The sequence below is a fragment of the Theropithecus gelada genome, chromosome 7b (assembly GCF_003255815.1).
Source record: "Theropithecus gelada isolate Dixy chromosome 7b, Tgel_1.0, whole genome shotgun sequence".
In the NCBI taxonomy this organism is placed as follows: domain Eukaryota; kingdom Metazoa; phylum Chordata; class Mammalia; order Primates; family Cercopithecidae; genus Theropithecus; species Theropithecus gelada.
Genome location: NC_037675.1, coordinates 83,058,747 through 83,078,693, shown reverse-complemented (window position 1 = coordinate 83,078,693; position 19,947 = coordinate 83,058,747).

Below are 19,947 nucleotides of genomic sequence, written 5' to 3'. Positions count from 1 at the left end.
AAAAAAAAAAAAAAAAAAAAAAAAAAAAGATTTACCACCAGCCACATACCAAAATATTTGACCGTTTCTCAACTGCTTGCAGTATCATAGCAAAAAGGAGAAAAATAATAGAAAAGGAATTCCCTGCTACCATCATCATCACATTCAAAGACAGACACATTCATTTTGGGGGGTTTCCATCATGCATTCTTGCTGCTCAGCATTTTGAGGGTCCTTGGAATTCTGCATTGAAAAGTCAGGTGAATATGAATCTAGAAACTGCATACTTTTACTAGAATGTAAACTGTAAGAAGGCACGAAGCAGTTCTGTATTTTCCTGCCAAATTTTCAAACCTAGACATATCAGGTGCCCAGCAAATGTCTCCAACTTACGAATGATCAACTAAGGGAAGTGTGAAGGCAAAATGTACCAAAGCGAAAAGTCTTCATGTTATCCCTTGGGCCTCTATTTAGTGGATAAACCTGCAGTATGTCCAAGAGAGGGCTGTAACATTGCTCAATTCTGAAGCATAATAAGGAAGAAATCTAATCAGGGCCACTAGAATTCTGAACTAGTAATGCTCAGAAAGCTCCCTTGATTCTGATTAAAGTCACCCTGAACATATGGAAATTAATAGCCACAAAACCCTGATACTGAATAGGAAGCAAGATAACTTGGCCCCTACAGCTTTTTGGGGCATTGTCAGTGAAGGATACTTTGAGCTGTAAGCAGCGGACTACCAAACCAAGATTGGCTTAAACAATGGATTTTTTTTCTCATATGACAAGAAATCTGGAGGTAGGTGGTCCAGGTTTGGGGACACTGTTTCAGTGCATTATAAAAGACAGTCTTTTCTATCTTTCTGCAAGACTATTATTCACACATTGATTCTTCATCTCTAGGTTTTTAGCCTCATGCTTTCAAGATGAAAGCTTAGCTCCAATCATAAAATCCTGGTACAACACTTCATGGCAAAAAAAAAAAAAAATAGGACCATCCTCATTACCATTTTTTGTCTTACCAGGGTGCAAAATCCTTCCCAAATTACCACAACAGATTTTCTTATATGCATCATTGCCTAGAAAGAGTTCTCACGTGCATTCCTAAAGCAATCACTAGCAAAGGGAATTGGATTATGCTGCCAGTCCTAGAAAAAATATAATTTATCCTCTGAGGTTGGGCAGTAGCTTATCTTCCATGGGAGAAAACAAAAGGTAAGGTTTTAAAAATAATAAAAGATGGAGTGGGAATCAAGTTTAGATAGGCAACTAAGAGTGACTTTCTACATCCTGAATTACCTTTTAGAACCTTGTGTGACCTGGAACCTTGGTTCATCTTCTGCCTGGAAGATTCCCATCTCCCTTATTCTCACATTTCTCCTTGAGATAGGCTGAGTGAGTCTTATGCTCTCAATGTAACCAAGGAGCCTAATCTACACACTAGGGAATTAAAAAGCAGTCATATATTTAATGAGTATACTTTTATGTATGCGTATGTATACATACATATACTTGTATGTGGAAATATGTGTGTCTATATATGCAAGTGTATAGAGCGATATCTACACACACACACACGCACATGCACACACACACACACACACACAGGTTTACATTAATGTCTATTGCCATGGTTGAACTTTGAAAATTACACTGAACCCTCTAATAGAAGTGACTTCCCTTGTAATGTACTTACTCAACTATGTGACGGACCATGTGATGGCTTCAGTCTATTTATCCAGGGATTTCCCATCAATCAGCACCACTAAAAATAATTACAATTTTATTTAAATAAACCCAAAACTAACAAAGGATGGAATTAATTCCACTTCTGGCTTCCTCTCCTTTCATTTGCAAAGAGGTGTTTCAACTGGTATCCAATACCCTGGAAGCTCTCATTTGGTCTGAAAGTCATTAGACTACAGCTATCAGCTAATGAGGCAGTAAGTGTTTGGAAGCAGCCTGAACTACTTCAGCGTATCCAAGTTAAAATAAGGCAAATTAGTAGTAAAAATCAAATTGGTTTAAACTGTGAAGTGAGTGTGAAAACTATTCCCCTGAAAAGTGGTATTGGGTCAAATTGCTGCACTGGGACATTGGAGATGATTTCAACTTACAGAAGAAAAAATGTTACTTTTAATGAATTTTATTCTTTAGAAGGCAGTATATCTTAACTATTCTGGAAATCCAAAGATTTTATTCATGGAAGAAAATATACCTAGAGAGGTAAGAATATATGGTTTTCTCATGAAGGAGACAGAACTTATTATTCAAACTGGACTATTCTGGGGAGTGAAGGTGATTACTAATTACACTAGAATAACAGGTGTAAACCAGGGACATCCTTAGTGTCTGATGCCTGTAGGAGGAGCGCCAAAAAATGATGGTTGAGAAGGCTCTCTATCCCCAATACTCATGAAAATCTAGAAGTCTGCTTTTTCAGCCCATTTTGAAGGGAAGAAAAGCAATTAAGTTTACTTAGTTACTTACATGTGGCACTGAAATCAAAGAAAATTAAACCTCCTCCACTTTCCCCTCTCCCACCCACACAAAGAAAGTCCAATTCTTAAGCAAATGATGAACCAATATTAACAGAGATATGAAAGAAATAATATAAAATCCAACTTCACATGCAAGTGTTAGAGGACTCAAACTCATGGCTCGTTAGCTGAATTTGGTCCACAGATGTGTTTTGTTTCACTTCAGAGATGTTCTCTTAAATTAGAGTTATTTTCCAATGTAGAAGGATTAGAATATTTCACTTACATATTCACATTTCTAGCTTCTCTCGAAAAACAAGATCTGACATCAATGGGTCTACATGACTGTGCATGGCAACGGTTGTTGGAGCTGAACAGTTGCTATCCCGTTGTCTTAAATTGACTTTGATTGAGATGGGAGTTGTATGCAAAAGGTTGATTGGTGGTTGCTCCCGAGAGATACATTGTGAGAAAGTAGGGGGGAAAGAATTTAGCAGAGGAAGAAGCTGGCCTGAAATGCACTTGCCTTTTAGGCCTCAGGCAATCATATGGGGAGCCCTGGAGTGGAGATGAAATTTGGGGATTGTCCCACAATGAGACACAGGGGCCAGTTCTCCGTATCCTTCATCTGTCAGTCTTTGGCCACAAGCCACCCCCGGGACGAGACATAACCTCGGGTGAGGTACTTCCCTGTGGCTTAAGGCAATGCTCAGTGAGGAATGAACCTGTAAACCTCTAACAGCCAATATTTCCAGGAGCTGGAGACTGGGTATGTTATCCCTGTGAAGGGAGATAACTACATTGTGAACTATATTCCCTAAAACTAAGTTTGACTTCTCCAATTCACCAAGCCCCCAACCCGCTCACTGGACTCATTTCCTGGGACTGTAAGTATTAGTGTTTGCAACCTCATCTCTACATGGATCTACCACTGTTTCTCATCCTGTACAAATATTTCTACGTTTCTACAAACTCTACTCACTCCATCTTTAGAAACGGGATGTTCCAAGCCTCTCCCACTGTTGCTCACTCTTTGACCTTTTTATGTTAGTGCTAAACCTCAACCTTCAATGTCACTTAGCCCCTTAAATGATCAACTTCATTTGGTTTTGTTATTCTTAAATTTCTCCATCCGTCAATTAGGCCTCTGACTCCGGCGCGGTGACTTACACCTGTAATTCCAGCACTTTGGGAGGCCAAGGTGGGCGGATCATGAGGTCAGGAGATCCAGACCATCCTGGGCTAAGACGGTGAAACCCCGTCTCTACTAAAAATGCAAAAAAAAACCTTAGCCGGGCATGGTGGTGGGCGCCTGTAGTCCCAACTACTCAGGAGGCTGAAGCAGGAGAATGGTGTGAACCTGGGAGGCAGAGCTTGCAGTGAGCCTAGATTGCACCACTGCACTCCAGCCTGGATGACAGAGCAAGACTCCATCTCAAAAAAAAAAAAAAAAAAAAAATAGGACTCTGACTTCATACAACATGACCCCAATTAAAGGATAAAAACCTTTCAGACCAAATTATAGATTCCACCTCTCACCCTCACCCACCTGAGAGGGAAGGAAACAAATGTTTTCTAGGTAACTAAAAGCAGATTTCTCCAGTGTTCCAGGCATTTGTTTGCTCCAGTGCATAGGTATAAGAAATGGAATATATTATCTATTGCTAAATAACAAATTACTCCCAATTTCTTTTTTTTTTTTTTTTTTTTTTGAGACGGAGTCTGGCTCTGTCACCCAGGCTGGGGTGCAGTGGCCGGATCTCAGCTCACCGCAAGCTCCGCCTCCCGGGTTTACGCCATTCTCCTGCCTCAGCCTCCCGAGTAGCTGGGACTACAGGCGCCCACCACCTCGCCCGGCTAGTTTTTTGTATTTTTTAGTAGAGACGGGGTTTCACCGTGTTAGCCAGGATGGTCTCGATCTCCTGACCTAGTGATCCGCCCGTCTCGGCCTCCCAAAGTGCTGGGATTACAGGCTTGAGCCACCGCGCCCGGCCTCCCAATTTCAACAGCATGAAACAACAGTCATTTACTACCTTACAGTTTCTGTGTATTAGGAATCCAGGCACAGCTTACCTGAGTGCTTCTCCCTCAAGATCTCCTACAAGGCTGCATTCAAGGTGTCAGCCAGGGCTGCATTCTCCTCTGAAGACTCAACAGATGGATAATCCATTTGTAAGCTCACTTGTGTGATTACTGGCAAGATTCAGTTCCTCACAAGCTGTTAAATTGAGGGTCTCAATTTCTTGTAGGCTGTTGGTCAGGGTCTTTCTTCAGTTTCTTGCCAGAGGGCAGCAAAAAACATGGCAACTGACTTCCATCTCATTGAGCAGTAACTGTGAGCCAGAGAGAGCCAGCAGGACAGGAATCATGGGTCTTTTTGTAGCCTAATCTCAAAAGTGGCATCCTTAAACTTTTACCTTATTCTGGTCACTAGAATCAAATGATCAGGTCAGTCACACAGTTATAAGGAAAGGGGTTAGATGAGGTTATAAATTCCAGGATGCAGGAATCACTGGGAATTATCTCAGAGGTTGCCCACCACATGGGTCCTAACCAGAAGTTTGTAGCCTAGTTAGAGAGAAAAAAAAAAAAAACAGACACATCTATTAAATGCTGAATAACCATGTATAGGTTAATAATAAAGCTAAAATATATATGAATGCCCAGTGAGAGGTAATGGCAATTGGTTCTACTTGAGAAGTTCAGATAAAGAACTCAGTGTGAGCTGGAGTCATCAGGGAAGGGTGCATGGAGGTGATGTGCCTGGAGGTGAGCCTTTTGGATGGGTTATTATAGGCACGGGGTCCTGTAACTAGAAAGACATTAATCAGAGATCCTCCAATGGTACTGGGGATAATTTGCTATACAAATGTGACAGATACATGTGGCATATGTCTGAATACCAAAAGTTGGTTTAGGTATGCTCTAATTGCAACCCTCCTCTTCTTGATACATAGCCTGTTAAGATTCCTTTAGATTCCTCTCTATGCAAAGGATTAAAGAATAATGCAGAGAAAATATTAGGATGGGAAGAGGATAGAGGAAATGGAAAGAGAATGATTTTCAAGGCCCTAGATTTTATGCATAAGCACTATAACTTCAGAGCAGATTTTCTGTAGGTTTATCTCCAAACTGACACGACCTGAACCTGTCAAAACTATAAATAAGAATGATTAACTTGTATTGAGAGCTTGCTATGAGCCAGACATTATGATAAGCGCTTTCCATCTCACTTTGGAAGTGACCAACAGCAAATGAACAAAGTTGGCTGGTCTCCTCCCCATTCTTCTCTTTCTGCCCCTTCTCCCCATTTCTTTTTTTTTTTCTTTGCATCCAAGCCAGAGGCTGTTTCTTCCCTCAGTCATTAAACTTACTCTCAAGAGAGTCCAGGCTCTAGTCGCTCACACCTCAGTGTGTTCTTAAGTCACACCTAAGGTGCTTTCATTATGAAGCTTGTTACTGACTGCTAAGTGAAAAATATTTTTACTATAAAAGACATTTCAGGCATCAGTGGGCACATAGGAGCCGTATTTGGTATGTAGAGGATCAAGGGAGTGGTATTTCAGTCCCTGAAATTAAACCATATGGGGAGTTGCTTACCCATCACGCTGGCCTTGGACTTGACCCATGTAATGGGTATTTGCTTAATAAATAGGGTCTTTCAGTCATATACCCATTGACCTCTTGATCTGGCCCAAAGGGGACACTGTTTTCCATTCACTAATGAGGTGGATTTTGGCTTCTTCCTGCCAGTTAGGAATGTGTGATATTTTGTTTCTCTTTAAACCCTTAAAACCTGTGAGAACAAAGTTGTCACAAACTCCTGCTGGTAAGTAGTGAAGACAATCTGAGCCATTAGAGAAAAAAGTGTTTTTCCTCCTCCCAGGTGAGGATCGTATAACAAGCCAACTGGAGGCCATGTTACAGCTGCAACCACTGCCACCCTCTCTGCCTGGTTTTAGCTTTGAGGTGTGCGGGCTTGACCCAGGGTTGACAGCAACTTTTCAAAACCAAAACCCCACTTTTTCTCATTAGGAAAGAGAAGCCTACTCATCTGTGTCCCTACCAGAAGAGTCTACTATGTGGCTTTTCTTTTTGAAATGGGTTTTTTTCTAGAAGGGGCTGAAAAAGACTCTGTCACCAGGTGAGGTGGCTCACGCCTATAATCCCAACACTTTGAGAGGCCAAGGTGGGTGGATCACCTGAGGTCAGGAGTTTGAGACCAGCCTGGCCAACATGGTGAAACCCCATCTCTACTAAAAATACAAAAATTAGCTGGGTGTGGTGACAGGCGTCTGTAATCCCAGCTACTCAGGAGGCTGAGGCAGGAGAATCACTTGAACCCAGGAAGGGGAGGTTGCAGTGAGGTGATATGACTCCATTGTACTCCAGCCTGGGCAACAAGAGCAAAACTCTGTCTCAAAAAAAAAAAAAAACTCTACTAGAAGAGTCTAGTATGCAGTTCTTCTATTTAAAATAGGCTTTTTCTGGAAGGTGTTGAAAATGAAACACAAATGTCTACTTTTATCTATAGTCATCTTCAGGGCTCTACTTTTGTCCATCTCACTGCCTTCAACAATCTATGGTGAGCAAGGGAATTTATATATTAAACATTTGCTGCTGAAGCTTTTTATTTTATTGCATTCCTTTTTAAAGCTGTGTATGTAACTTATAGAAAATTGAGATGCATTTTTAACGTAGGGAACCTGTCTAACCACAAATCTGTTCCCTTATGGGCACTCGTGATTGCACTCAATTTCAGAGGGTCAGAGTTGTTATCCTTATCCTAGGTCCTTAAAATCCTGCAAGACTCGAGTAGTAAGTCTTGGTCTCTAGTTTGGCCAGAGAAACTCATGGTCTGCCCAGCTCCCAAAATGTTATTTTAATTTGATTGTGCATTTCTAAGATAGGTAATTTAAAGATGTTTAACTCCAGCCTGTATAGAATGCCAAGCAAGGAAATCACATGCTGCGTCTTGTGGGGTGAGTCAAACCATTTTGCAGTCTAGCACTTTGGATTAATTCCTCTCTGTTAGTCCTTAGTTCTCCTTGTCAAAATGGTTCCAAAAGCCTTCACATGCACATTCACACCCATAAACACACACACACACACACACACACACACACACACACACACATACACACTATCCTTTATCAGGAATAGTCTTCACCTTGGCTTATCTAACATTTTCTGGGCTTCCACCCAAGAAAAAAAAGTCTTACTCCACTTTTAACAGCAGGACTTCTTCACACCTCTGCAGAAACTAAACATCATACAGTTTATGGTATGAGCTTTAAAAAAATTCCTTCTGTTTTCCTTACTAACAGAAAAGAAAGGTCAATTTAAATACTGAGAGGGAAAATTACTTCTGGCAGCCAGGCAAAGTCAAAGGAGTTAGCGCTTGCTTAGTACCTACTATGTGCTGGATACATTTTTCTTTTCTCATTTCAAAGAAATCTCCACGGGGTGTGTGTGTGTGTGTGTGTGTGTGTGTGTGTGTGTGAGATGGTCTGCATGGGATCACACACCAGCACTTTTTTCCCTTCGAGCAACATTGATATACGCACCCACTCCACTTCATTGCCTCATTAGTTGGGAAGAATAAGTTCAACATGTTAGTGTGACAGAAACGGTGAAGAAACATTGTAGAATTTTCCAGAATAAAAGATTTGTAACCACATTTTAACCATTAAAAAAGGAACTAACAGTACTCTAGTATTCTTTCTCATGTTAATCATAAAATAATGAACTCTTTCAGAAGCTCTCATTTCTGTTTTCGATTTAGCATAAATCAGAGTTCTGCCATGGGAAAGTAGACTGTGGACTAAGAAGGGTAAATTGGTGACACAATCAGGTGTCTATACTAGTTAGTCTCCTGCAATTACTGTAAGACACAACACAAAGCAATTATTTATAATCCAAGAAAAATATCTAAGAGATATTAAAATAAGGCACGATTCTTTTTCTAATTTCTGTATTTATAAAACATACCGTCAGACATTGCTTTAAGCTTGTCAAAAATATTTGTGTTTACTCCTGAGATAGACACTAATATTTTATTCCCCATGTTATAAGTGAGGAAACTGGCCGGGCGTGGTGGTTCACACTTATAATCTCAGCACTTTGGAAGACTGAGGGGGTGGATCAGGAAGTCAGGAGTTCAAGACCAGCCTAGCCAAGATGGTGAAACTCTGTCTCTACTAAAAATAGGAAAATTAGTCAGGCATGGTAGCGGGCGAATGTAATCCCAGTTACTCCGGAGGCTGAGGCAGAGAATTGCTCAAACCCAGGAGGCGGAGATTGCAACGAGCCAAGATCACGCCACTGCACTCCAGCCTGGGCGATAGGACGAGACTCTGTCTCAAAAAAAATAAAAATAAAAAATAATAAGTGAGGAAACTGAGAACAAAGAGATCAAGTAAATTGTCCACTGTCTCACAGCTGCTAATTGTCTGAGCTGGGTTTAGAACCAGACACTGAAGCTGAGGAACTCATACCATCAACTGTTGTGTAATCTATTTCACAGCTTCTATCCAGAGATCATTGTAAAATATGGAGCAGATCAATCAAAAGCCTTTTATATATTGAGTTCATAAGGCTCTAGATGTATATGTTGTATGATTGAATATGAGACTATGGACAGAAGCAGAGACCTGAAAACCAGGACCAGTGGCCAGGTGCTTCAGCTATAAGTCTGACAGTTCAGAAAACAAAGGTCCAGTGTGAGGACTCCTCCCTCCCACGATGAAATTAACAAAGCATCATATCAAGCCACAGAAAGACCAAACTGAGAACATGTTTGCTGTTCTGGTTTTCAAGCTTCATGAAAATTATGAGCTTAAATAAAGTTTAGAAGGAAGTTGAGGGAATTAGTGACCTCATACCTGAAGATAATAATCAAGGAAGATCCCCCAGCCTAGAGAGGTGGAGGCAGGAAATCAAACTCAATACTATTTGGGTTAACACATTAGAACAAGTAAATCAAGATTCTATTTCCACAGGACCGCTAGTTTGCTTAGTGTGTTGACTCAGGGAATGACATAATCTGAAAATACAACCAAATTTTTTTAAAAAACAAATCTTACAATAGGAGTTAAATTCATAGGTGACACATTAATGGTGAGTTACAAGAAGCTGGTGTGCATGAAAAATATTTTCTATCGCTCACTTTGCTCTATCCTTTGTAATTCTCAAGTAAAAGTGTCTGGGATTTTATGGCTCCATTCACTATCTCATTCATAATCTCTGTCACCCCATCAGATCCTGTACTAGACTATACACATCTTGAGTACACAGACTACATCACTGACATTTTGTAGTCCTCTTAGCATATTCTCTCATATATACACCGAGTGTGTAGACATATTCATTTAAAGATGGAATGAGAATCCAAACCCCATTGGATTTCACATACAGGAACGCTCACTTTATTTTTGACTCACCTACTAATTTATATGCCCACAATATAATATTTCTACAATATAATATATAATAATATATATTATATATATAATATTTCTACAATATTTCTACAATATAATATTTCTCCTAAAGTGAAGATTCTCTTACTTCCTACCAAATTTATCTAACTCTTGCTTGTCCAGGGCATTAAACAGTTGATAGATTATCCACAAGAACATGAACATGGAAGGTTTGAAATTTTTAAAGTCCTATAGAAATATGGAGCAGGATTTAAACCCAGGTCGGCCTAATTCTAAAAGTACTGTTTTGTAAGCTTCACCATAATGCCTCCCTTAGAGTCCTCACTATATTAGACCTACATCAAAGGCCCAGGCTATGCCTTTTACTTTTCATCAACCTGTCTACTCCATTTCCACCACCTTCCTAGGAGCACCAATAAAGTGCCTCGTACTTCTCTGCAGGAAGATGAAGAGGGGATGTAAAATAGAACGATCAGTCTATAATGCTACTTGTGCAGAAGAGTTAACGTAGCCAACTGTATGTGTAGCTACTGCTGTCATAAGAAAATATTTTTTGCAAGGTTGGCTCTTGACTAGTCTCTGAGAACTTGCATTTGGGGAGGGTTACCACTATTCCCAGAACTGGTAAGAATGGTTCAATGTGCCTAAACTATTCGTTCATACAATATGGTTTGTACCGAATACCTGTGTTTCTTCTGGAGGCTGGCATTCCAGTACATGCTAGTGTGAATCCAGAAAATCTGAGACAGGTCTCAGTTAATTTCGAAAGCTTATTTTGCCAAGGTTGAGGACACACCGGTGACACAGCTTCAGGAAGGACTTGTGCCCAAGGTGATTGAGCACAGATTGGTTTTATACATTTTAGGAAGACATGAGACGTCAATCAATGTATGTAAGAAGTACATTAGTTCTGTCCAGAAAGGCAATGAAAACTCAAAGCAACCCCTACCCCTACCCCTCCCCGCCCCACCCCACCCCACCCCCTGGGGGGCTTCCAGGTCACAGGTAGGTGAGAGACAAATGGTTGCATTCTTGGCCAGGCGCAGTGGTTGATGCCTGTAATCCCAGTACTTTGGGAGGACGAGGCGGCCAGATCACCTTAGGTCAGGAGTTTGACACCAGCCTGGCCAACATGGTGAAACCCCATCTCTACTAAAAATACAAAAATTAGCCAGGCGTGATGGCAGGCGCCTATAATCTCAGCTATTCAGGAGGTTGAGGCAGGAGAATCACTTGTACCTGAGAGGCAGAGGTTGCAGTGAGCTGAGATTATACCACTTCACTCCAGCCTGGGCGAAAGAGCGAAACTCAGTCTCAAAAGAAAAGAAAAGCAAAACAGAAGGTTGCATTATTTTGGGTTACTGGTAAGTGTTTCCAAAGGAAGCAATCAGAATATGCGTCTATCTCTGTGAGCAAAGGGATGACTTTGAATAGAATAGGAGGCAGATTTTGTCCTGAGTAGTTCCCAGCTTGAAGGGGCCCAAGATATTTTCCTTTCACACTAGGCAGAGGGTGCCTACGTGACCAACCTTCCATAAAAAATCTTGAGCACTGAGTTTCTAATAAGCTTCACCATTAGACTATTACTTCACATGTGTTGTCACAAGTCTCTGCTGGGGGGATTAAGCACAAGCTGTGTGACTTCCCTGGGAGAGGTTTGCACCTGCTTTCCTTCAGACTTCATTCCCTGTGCCTTTTCTCTTTGCTGACTCTGCTGTGTATGTTTTCACTATAATCGATCTCCATGACTGACATGATCCCCATGCTGAGTCCTGTGAGCCCTCCTAGCAAACTATGGAAACTGGAAGGGTTCGTCGGGGACCCCAACACACGCCATCATCGCAACTTTGCTGAAAACTTTCTTAGGGAAAGAAGGGACTGAGGAATGAATTGAAATTTGGAGTCTGGGGATTCCTAGGTATGAGCCACCCCCTTTCCATGGGCTATTCCGGAACGCTATTGCCCACACTATGCTCTTAAAGGTTGTTTAGAGGAAAAGATATATTATCCTCAAAAGCATTACATATTTTCTTAGCTAAAGAATACAGCTTTGCTGGCACTCCAAAATGGCCAGAAAGCATGATTATAGAGCAGCCTCCAGGACCTGTCCTTAAGGACACTGGCAACGTGCATGCTCTAAAAACAGCCTCAGAATGTTTACAAACCCTAGGATCCTTTGGGATGGAAGAGCTGTCTATAAACAAAAGGTGATTTGCCTGTGTTTTGTTCTCAAAATAAACATGCTTTTGATGAAAATAGATCTTTCTGGCAAAAAAAAAAAAAAAAGAAAAAAAAATCAGGAGAGTTTCCTTTTTCTCTACCTCCTATGATTAAAATAAGCACGTATCTGGATTTATGCTTCTAAGGACAACAGAAGACATACGGGGCCATCACCAAGGTATCAGTCACCGGAGTATCTCCTTAGGAGCAAAGCAGGGCAATGAACGACTGTGTTCAAGAATGCTGGAGAGAATAAAACTATCTTTGCAAGAAATAGAAAACTCCAGGAACTTTTTCCATGCAAATATTAAGTTAGAAGAAGCAATCAGATTTTTTTAAAGTCTATAATCTGAGTTCAGTTTTCTTGATGAGCGCTGTTGAGTTCGTTGTTTTGTGGAGGCTTTTTCTTAATCATTTTTCTGCAATGCAATAAGGTTTGCATGGATTTTATCCAAACCAGGCTAGGGAACTAGGGCTTTCGGCATCTATTGCCATTTTAGATCCTTGCCTAATAAATGAGTTTCGTGAATCTTGACTTAGGCAATTTACTCCAGAGAATTTCCTGCTGTCAGTTTCTCTGGAGTGAAGAGATTGAGTTGGAGGAGAGGGAAGAGAGTGGGGGGCTCGGTTTATTACCCCCAATATGCTCTGTGCTGTTGTGCCTGGCTGTACATATGCCTGGGACTCACAGCATATGGCCCGGAGGCTGCCAGTGGCCCGCTTAGCAGCTGTCTCCAGCATATTTTGACATAAAAGCCATTATATTTTTGGCTGGCTAATTGCTTTTTATTAAACAATTGTTGGGAGCTGGATGATAACTTTTATGAATTTAAAATGAAAGCCTCACTGAGAACTTCTGAAAGCAAACAGTGCTTGGTCCACCTGGGAAAATTTGAAAGGGCTGGCATTCCATCTGCCAAATAGAACTCATACCAGGCTTAGCAACTGAGAAGCAGAGGGTGACGGTTTCCATTTCTCATAGCACAGGGTTCTCCTAAAAGACTCTGGGAGAGGACAAACAAAATGTTACTCTCTGTAAGGTCTGTTGGGGGAAATGCAATAAACAAAATCTTGTCCCAACCCAGAAATTATCTCCACAAAGGTAGCAGAGAAAGAAAACAGTTTTATCATGGAATAGGCATTAAACCAGAATGTGATGCGCGTCACAGGCAATCCACGAAGAAATTGCAAAGACAGAAAGAAATCCAACGCGACTCATTACATACATGTTTTCAAGATGAACAATAACTAGTCCTCAAGGAAGAGGGCTGCACGGCACCGCTGCTCCCACACATAGTGCATCCTAACTGTGCTTGGTAATTGGGGTGAACTTCGTGGTAATCGGAGTGCGGGACTCTGTTAGTTAATTGATTTCAATCAAAAGTTGTGGATAAGGAGGTCTTTATGACAGGAAGTAGTTTTACCATCTGGAGCAAGTAACCATGAAGTTAGGCTCCAATAACCCCAGAGAAACAGGGAGATAAGGGCACTATCTCTCTTGATGTTACATTTCAAAGAGATGGCTCCCAGATCCTTGAGAAAAACATTCCCAGGTCCGGAAGCTGACAAAAGACTTTTTCTAAAAAGATGTATTTCAAAAAGATAGAGAAAGTATTTACATTTACCAGTTTTTTTAAGGTAAATGTTCTTACAAAAGGAAGGGGTGGGAAATCTCTTGTTTTCAATAGGAGATGTTAAGCCTTTTGTTTTTCATTCTGGTTTTTTGTTTGTTTGTTTGTTTTAATACAGGTCTTATTTTCCAATGATCTGTATTACGGTTTCCCTAGGGACTTAGGCATTTCCTTAGATTCCCAAACCACTGAAGGCAAAATTAAGTGCAATGAACTATTTAGTTAATTGTTATATCTAAGTCCTTCTTAAGAAAAAAAAAAAAGGCAACAAGGAGGGGTAAAATAAAAGAGAAAAATATATAAAGAAAATAAAAAGGAAATCACAGCAGTTCACGGATTTGTTTCAAGTTATTTAGCAGTTATTACATGGATCTCTGTCATGGAAAGGAGATTTGATTTGATTTTAAAAAAAGAAAATTGAAGAAGTAAAGGTTTTGTCTCCATGAATTTTATCCTATTCCCAGGCTATTCACAGATCCTTCCTCTCACTCTGTCTGAAATCCCCCAAATGTTGGTCACAGGGGAAAGCAGGAAAGAGAGTGTAAAAAGACTTTGCAGCAATTTGTCACCAACCCAAGAAAAACTCTTCAAACTGTTGTAGGTCCTTTGGGCTCATCACTTCAGACATGCTGAACTCTTAGCAGACACCAAGTCACCTCTTTTCAGGATTTCCCACCTGGCCCCTTCTACACAAAACACTTTTGTCACTAGCTCCACTCCCATCTCCAACTCTTCCCCTAGTTAACTCCCTCTTGTCCTTCATGTCGTAGTTTTAATGCCATTTCCTCTGAAATCCCACAGGTGGGTGCCCCTCTCACATGCTCACATGGTTCCCCATGCATCGCCTCTGTAGCACATCACACCTGCATTCACAGGTAAGGCACATTCAAGTGCAACTAGGGGCCAGGCAGTCACACAAACGAGTGAGTCTGTGAGGGTCTGAGACCACAGCAGTACTTACCCCCACGTAAAGGCATTCAACTCACTTTCTTCTAAACATGCGCTAGCTAACCACACGTTGATAAACACATCTGCTGGCCAAATTCAACTAAGTGGTTGTGGAGCTCAGGCAAAGGAGGGAGAAGGTAAATGCTAAATTGTATAGCAAGAGTTAAGGGGTAGACTTCGCTGGGGAAACTTGCAAGCTGAGGCTCATCGAGAAGAGGTCTATGATCTCATCATCCCTTAGAACGCATGCAGAGGAGGGTGTTTGTGGACTCAAAAGGTGTCTATTTGGAAAGGGACACTGCCCTTCTGCTATTTTACCTTTCCATAGTGCAGGCCTGAGAACCACCTTATCAGGAGGAGAACACAGGACATAGATCCCAGGCAGTCTGAGAGGAATACCAGGTCTGCAGAGAGTTGTCTGAGAGTGCCAGCTGCCAGCACCTGGCAACCTTGGGCAAAAGGGGGTGGGGATCCTAATTCCACAACAGTTGTGATTGTGTGCTGTGCCTTCCACTGGGGAGAAAAAAACTCTTCCAAGCACTATGAATTCCGGGGTCATTCATGAGACAATCTTTCTTATCTCTTTTCCAGAGTGGGCCACGAGGCCACAGTCCTGATTTTTGGATCTCTCTATCATTTCTGTCTTTACGTAGTTACATTCTTGGAGTCTCAGTGCCTGGCATGTAGTAGGAGCTAAAAACATATTTGTTGAATAAATAATTATCTTTATGAGAAAACAAGTATCCTAGTTGCCTGGGATTGCAACCTAGATACCCTGAAAAATTGTCCTGTGAAAATCATAACAGGATACAGGGAGGAAAGAGTCTATTGTGAGCTGGCTGTTATGAATCTCTCCAGCCCTCCTCCTTTTAGTCAAGCCTCCTTTACTCTCCAGGGTTTTGCTCTACCTCATTAATGTTAATATCTTATCTAACCTTTCCTTGGCTTTCTGCAGTGGTGGGACTTCTATTCCACTGTCTAATCTCTCTTACTCTTCATCTTTCAAAATGTCCACCCTAAACTTTTCCTCTTTTTAGCTTCAGGCCATTTCATGCCTCTTCTGAGACTTAATCATCTTTCCCTTTGCCTGGTTTTGCTGAGAGAAGTGGACTGAAAAATGCAGAAGGATTTAGGACATAAGGGAGAAATCCTGTATCAGGCACATTCTTACAAGCAGTAAAAGATTCGTTCATCACTTATCCCCGCTTTCCACCGGGAGCTGAGATCCTCCTGGTCGAGAATTTGATGTCAAGTCACGGGCAGGGGAATGAATAGATCTGCCTGCCAGCCTGATCGCACAATAAAATGAGAGCACAGCACCTGCAATTTCTTCTGAGTTCCTACACTGCTTGCAAGAGGCCCGTAGTTTTCCATCAAGGTCACTGTCTCTGCAGATCAATAAGCAAAGGAGGTCTCAGATTTTAAGGGCCCTTTTTGGCAGCACTAAGACCACAGGGTAGCATAAGGAGGTAAGAGAGTTAAGAGCTGAGTTCACAGGCATTTAGATCTCAAATGTTTCTAGACATGATACGGCAGTATTTAGCTTCCTCAGACAGCACCTGTATGCAGGCTATTTAAGTCTGAGAAAAAAACATAAAACAAACCAACAAAACAGGACCATGACCATTACAGCAACCCAGGTGCCACCATTACCGAGCAGTTTGAGGCACCCAGAAACATCAGACAGTAGGGCTGAGTAGGAAAAGCAATCAGATGTGAAGATTTCACTCAGGGAACAACTTTGGATTGCTCACTCTCTGATTAACGGCTCAAAAAATGGAGTTCTAACTTTATATTCCATCCCTCACTCTGAGTCATGATTGCTCTGTAAAATGTCCTTATCAAACATGAGGGGGGAAATTAATAAGCTCAAGGAATGACTGAGATTACTTCAGCAAAAGAAAGAAGGCAAGACAATAATGTCTCCAGTGTAACTATTCAGCTCAGGGCAAGAGTTGGAGAGCAGATAGCAACATCCTTAATGATACTCAAAATGTGTAGCCTGGAGTAGAGAGGACCAGGCTAGCAAGAAGCAATAGAAGGAAAAGAACAGAGAGAACCAATACAATCAAAAAATAAACAGTTGCTCTCATTTTTGTCTAAAAAGTCCAGGTCAATAATCTTGATAAACTGTGAACAAATCATAGGCATTCTCTTACGACTGTATTTACTCATTTTTCTCTTTCCCAAAAGAACACTAAAGGTTGCACTCTGAGCTCACCTTCAAGAAATGCAACATGAAAAGGCAATTTCAGAACAGCAGGGCATGGCTTCTGACATCTGACAGACAGCCTAAACACGTTTCATCTTATCAGCTCCTCTCACTCGCCCTCCCCTTCTTTTTCATTATTCCCCAGTGCAGCCATCTTTTGCTTTTCCTCAAATCCCTGACTCCCACCTCACTCATGGAAGATTTTAAAAGACAAACATATTTTGTATTAAAGTCATATACAAAGCATCCCTGGGTCCCTCGCCCTCTAGCAAGTGTACATATTGGTTTGCTTCTTTTAGGGAAAGAAATCAGTGTCGTATTGTCTTCCATATCTGACATCAAGATAGTTAAACTGGGTATCTTCCTCTCAGTTGATGGCATTTACACAAAGCCATTCCAATCAGCATGGCTGGTTTTTATTCTTTGGGTTCTGTGAATTAAAAGAGTTTCAGGCTGGGCACGGTGGCTCACGCCTGTAATCCCAGCACTTTGGGAGGCCGAGTCGGGTGGATTACGAGGTCAGGAGTTCGAGACCAGTCTGGCCTATATGATGAAACCCCATCTTTACTAAAAATACAAAAATTAGCCGGATGTGGTGGCACGCGCCTGTAGTCTCAGCTACTCGGGAGGCAGAGACAGGAGAATTGCTTGAACCTGGGAGGCAGAGGTTGCTGCGAGCCAAGATTGTGCCACTGCACTCCAGCCTGGGTGACAGAGCGAGACTCCATTTCAAAAAAAAAAAAAGTTTCAAAATTGTGTTGCCAGAATATGATCTAGATCTACGGAAATATATTTTGATATAAGCAAAACTCAACTAGGTTGAGAAAAGAAAAAGAAATCTACAGCCAGGAAGCTCCAAAGAGGAGTAAAGTAGGCAAATAATGAAATTATCCAAGTAATTCAGTAGAGCCAGCAAACTGGAGTGGGATAAGGTAGAAGGTAATGTTGCACGACTTATCTGATTTAGTTATACATATCAATCAAATTCAAGGGAGGTGGAAGAGAGAAATAAAGCCATTATTAAATTAATAAGTAATGCCTAGAGATATATGTATTTTCCTATTCTCCCCTCCAGCTAAGGGTAACTTTATTTAATTGATCCCTGTCATCATCATGACCATATGACAGCAAAGTAGAGCAATATTTTACTGTGTGATAAAAATAGATATTGTGCTATTGTTGACCACTTTGTTCCCAGAGATGACAGGTAGACAGAGGAAGCATATAGCAAAAATGGTAAGAGCACAGGTTTTAGAGTCAGATCACTGAGACTCAAATATCAGCTCTGCCATTTGCTGGGTTGGTAAGTACACCTCTCCAAGCCTGAGTTCCCCACGTGTAAGATTGGGTGACAACAGTTACTACCGCATAAAGCGTGGTAACAATTAAATAATAAGTCAATCTGTGAAAGGTCTTTGCAGAGCTCCTAGTGTACAGACATGCAAATACAGACGTCCCCACTCAGGGTCTGCCAGCTGCTATTATTACCATTATTAGCACTTCTATGTCTAAAAGTCTTAATGGGAATAACATATCAAGAGCAAACTGAATACACAAATTATCAGCATATGAGCAGATATGTCTAGCGATACAGAGTTTACACATTTACTAAAGGTGAATAGCATTTTTCAGATTTAAGGCATGGGTATGTATAAACTTTTCTTTCTCTATAAATTGATTGAACGAAGAATTTCTAACGGATCTACTTTGAGTACAGAAACGTATCATTTTAGCCACATCATGAGGTGATGAGCTATTTGTTGCATAAATGAATTTTCTGAATGTGAAAAGGTGAAACTTTTAATAGAGAGCCAGAGATAGAAATAGAGATTAGGAGAGAGGGATAGAGAGGGGATTGGGGGAGTATTAATGGAAATCATTTTTTAAGGCAATAAGTACTCACTTGGGTTTTAAAATGTAACCTTTCCTGAATGACATGTCACTGATATCAACATGAGCTATTGCTGCACGCTGGCTCCTATTTTCCCTAAATAGAAATGTTCTCACTGCACAGTGGAGTGAAGTATAAAGAACTCTGCCTCTGCACAGGGCAGCCTCTAACTGCTATCTTTTTCGAATTCCTCTTTCAACACGTGGTTCTATGTCTTCCCAGCTTCTTACTCTCATCTGCTTGTTTGTTTGTTTGGGCAGTGTTTATTGAATATAGTGTGTCAGGGATTGTGCAGAGAACACAAAGATAAACAGGACACGGTTAACTGCCCTAAAGAAGATTGCAACATAAAAGAATATACAATGTTGATTATGATCTCTTACTCTACATAATATGTGTGTTTCTTTTACATTTCTCCCACCACCACTCAAACTTCTGTCTTTCTTCCTTCTGCTGAAGGCAAAGAAACCAATTAGCCAAGCTGGTTGAAATTATGTTTTTAATGGAAGCAAGCGGGTTCTGAGTCAGAGGTTCTCCTTTTAGTAAAATGCATGAAATTTATTTTTAATAACCTTGATGCATCTAGTTCAACTGTTTGGAAGCAATTTGTTTTACTTTATTATTTTCTGTAGTATTCCAAACAGATGAGGTTGTCAGAGTAATTACCTCTGGATAAGTGAGGAATTGGTATATTATAGTAAATAAAAGCCTATGCAGTTAGTCCACACTTCCAAACGTGTCTGTATCATAAAGCCCGAATATTAAGCGATAGTTGTGGTATTTCTATAATAGCTTTGGCAATGAAGGCTGTCCTTCAAATTCTCATTTTAAAAATTTGTAAAGCACTCATTTATCTCAGATCACACAGACATATTTTTTTAATATTAGAATTAGGGAGGAAATATTACTTTAAACAATAAATATGTCATATAACTTATTGCCCCTAAGAGGTTGCATAGCCTGCACATACAAATAAGATTAAAAATGACCTAGGGAGAGAGGGCAAGATGGCAGCATGCCTATCCTTTTGAGTCTTTCCAAAACAAACATGAGAAACAAAACAATCAAAAAATATATAGATGATGTAACTAGAATGGCAAACAAACAAAAAACCCCCAGATAATATTTTTAAAAGCCCTTTTTC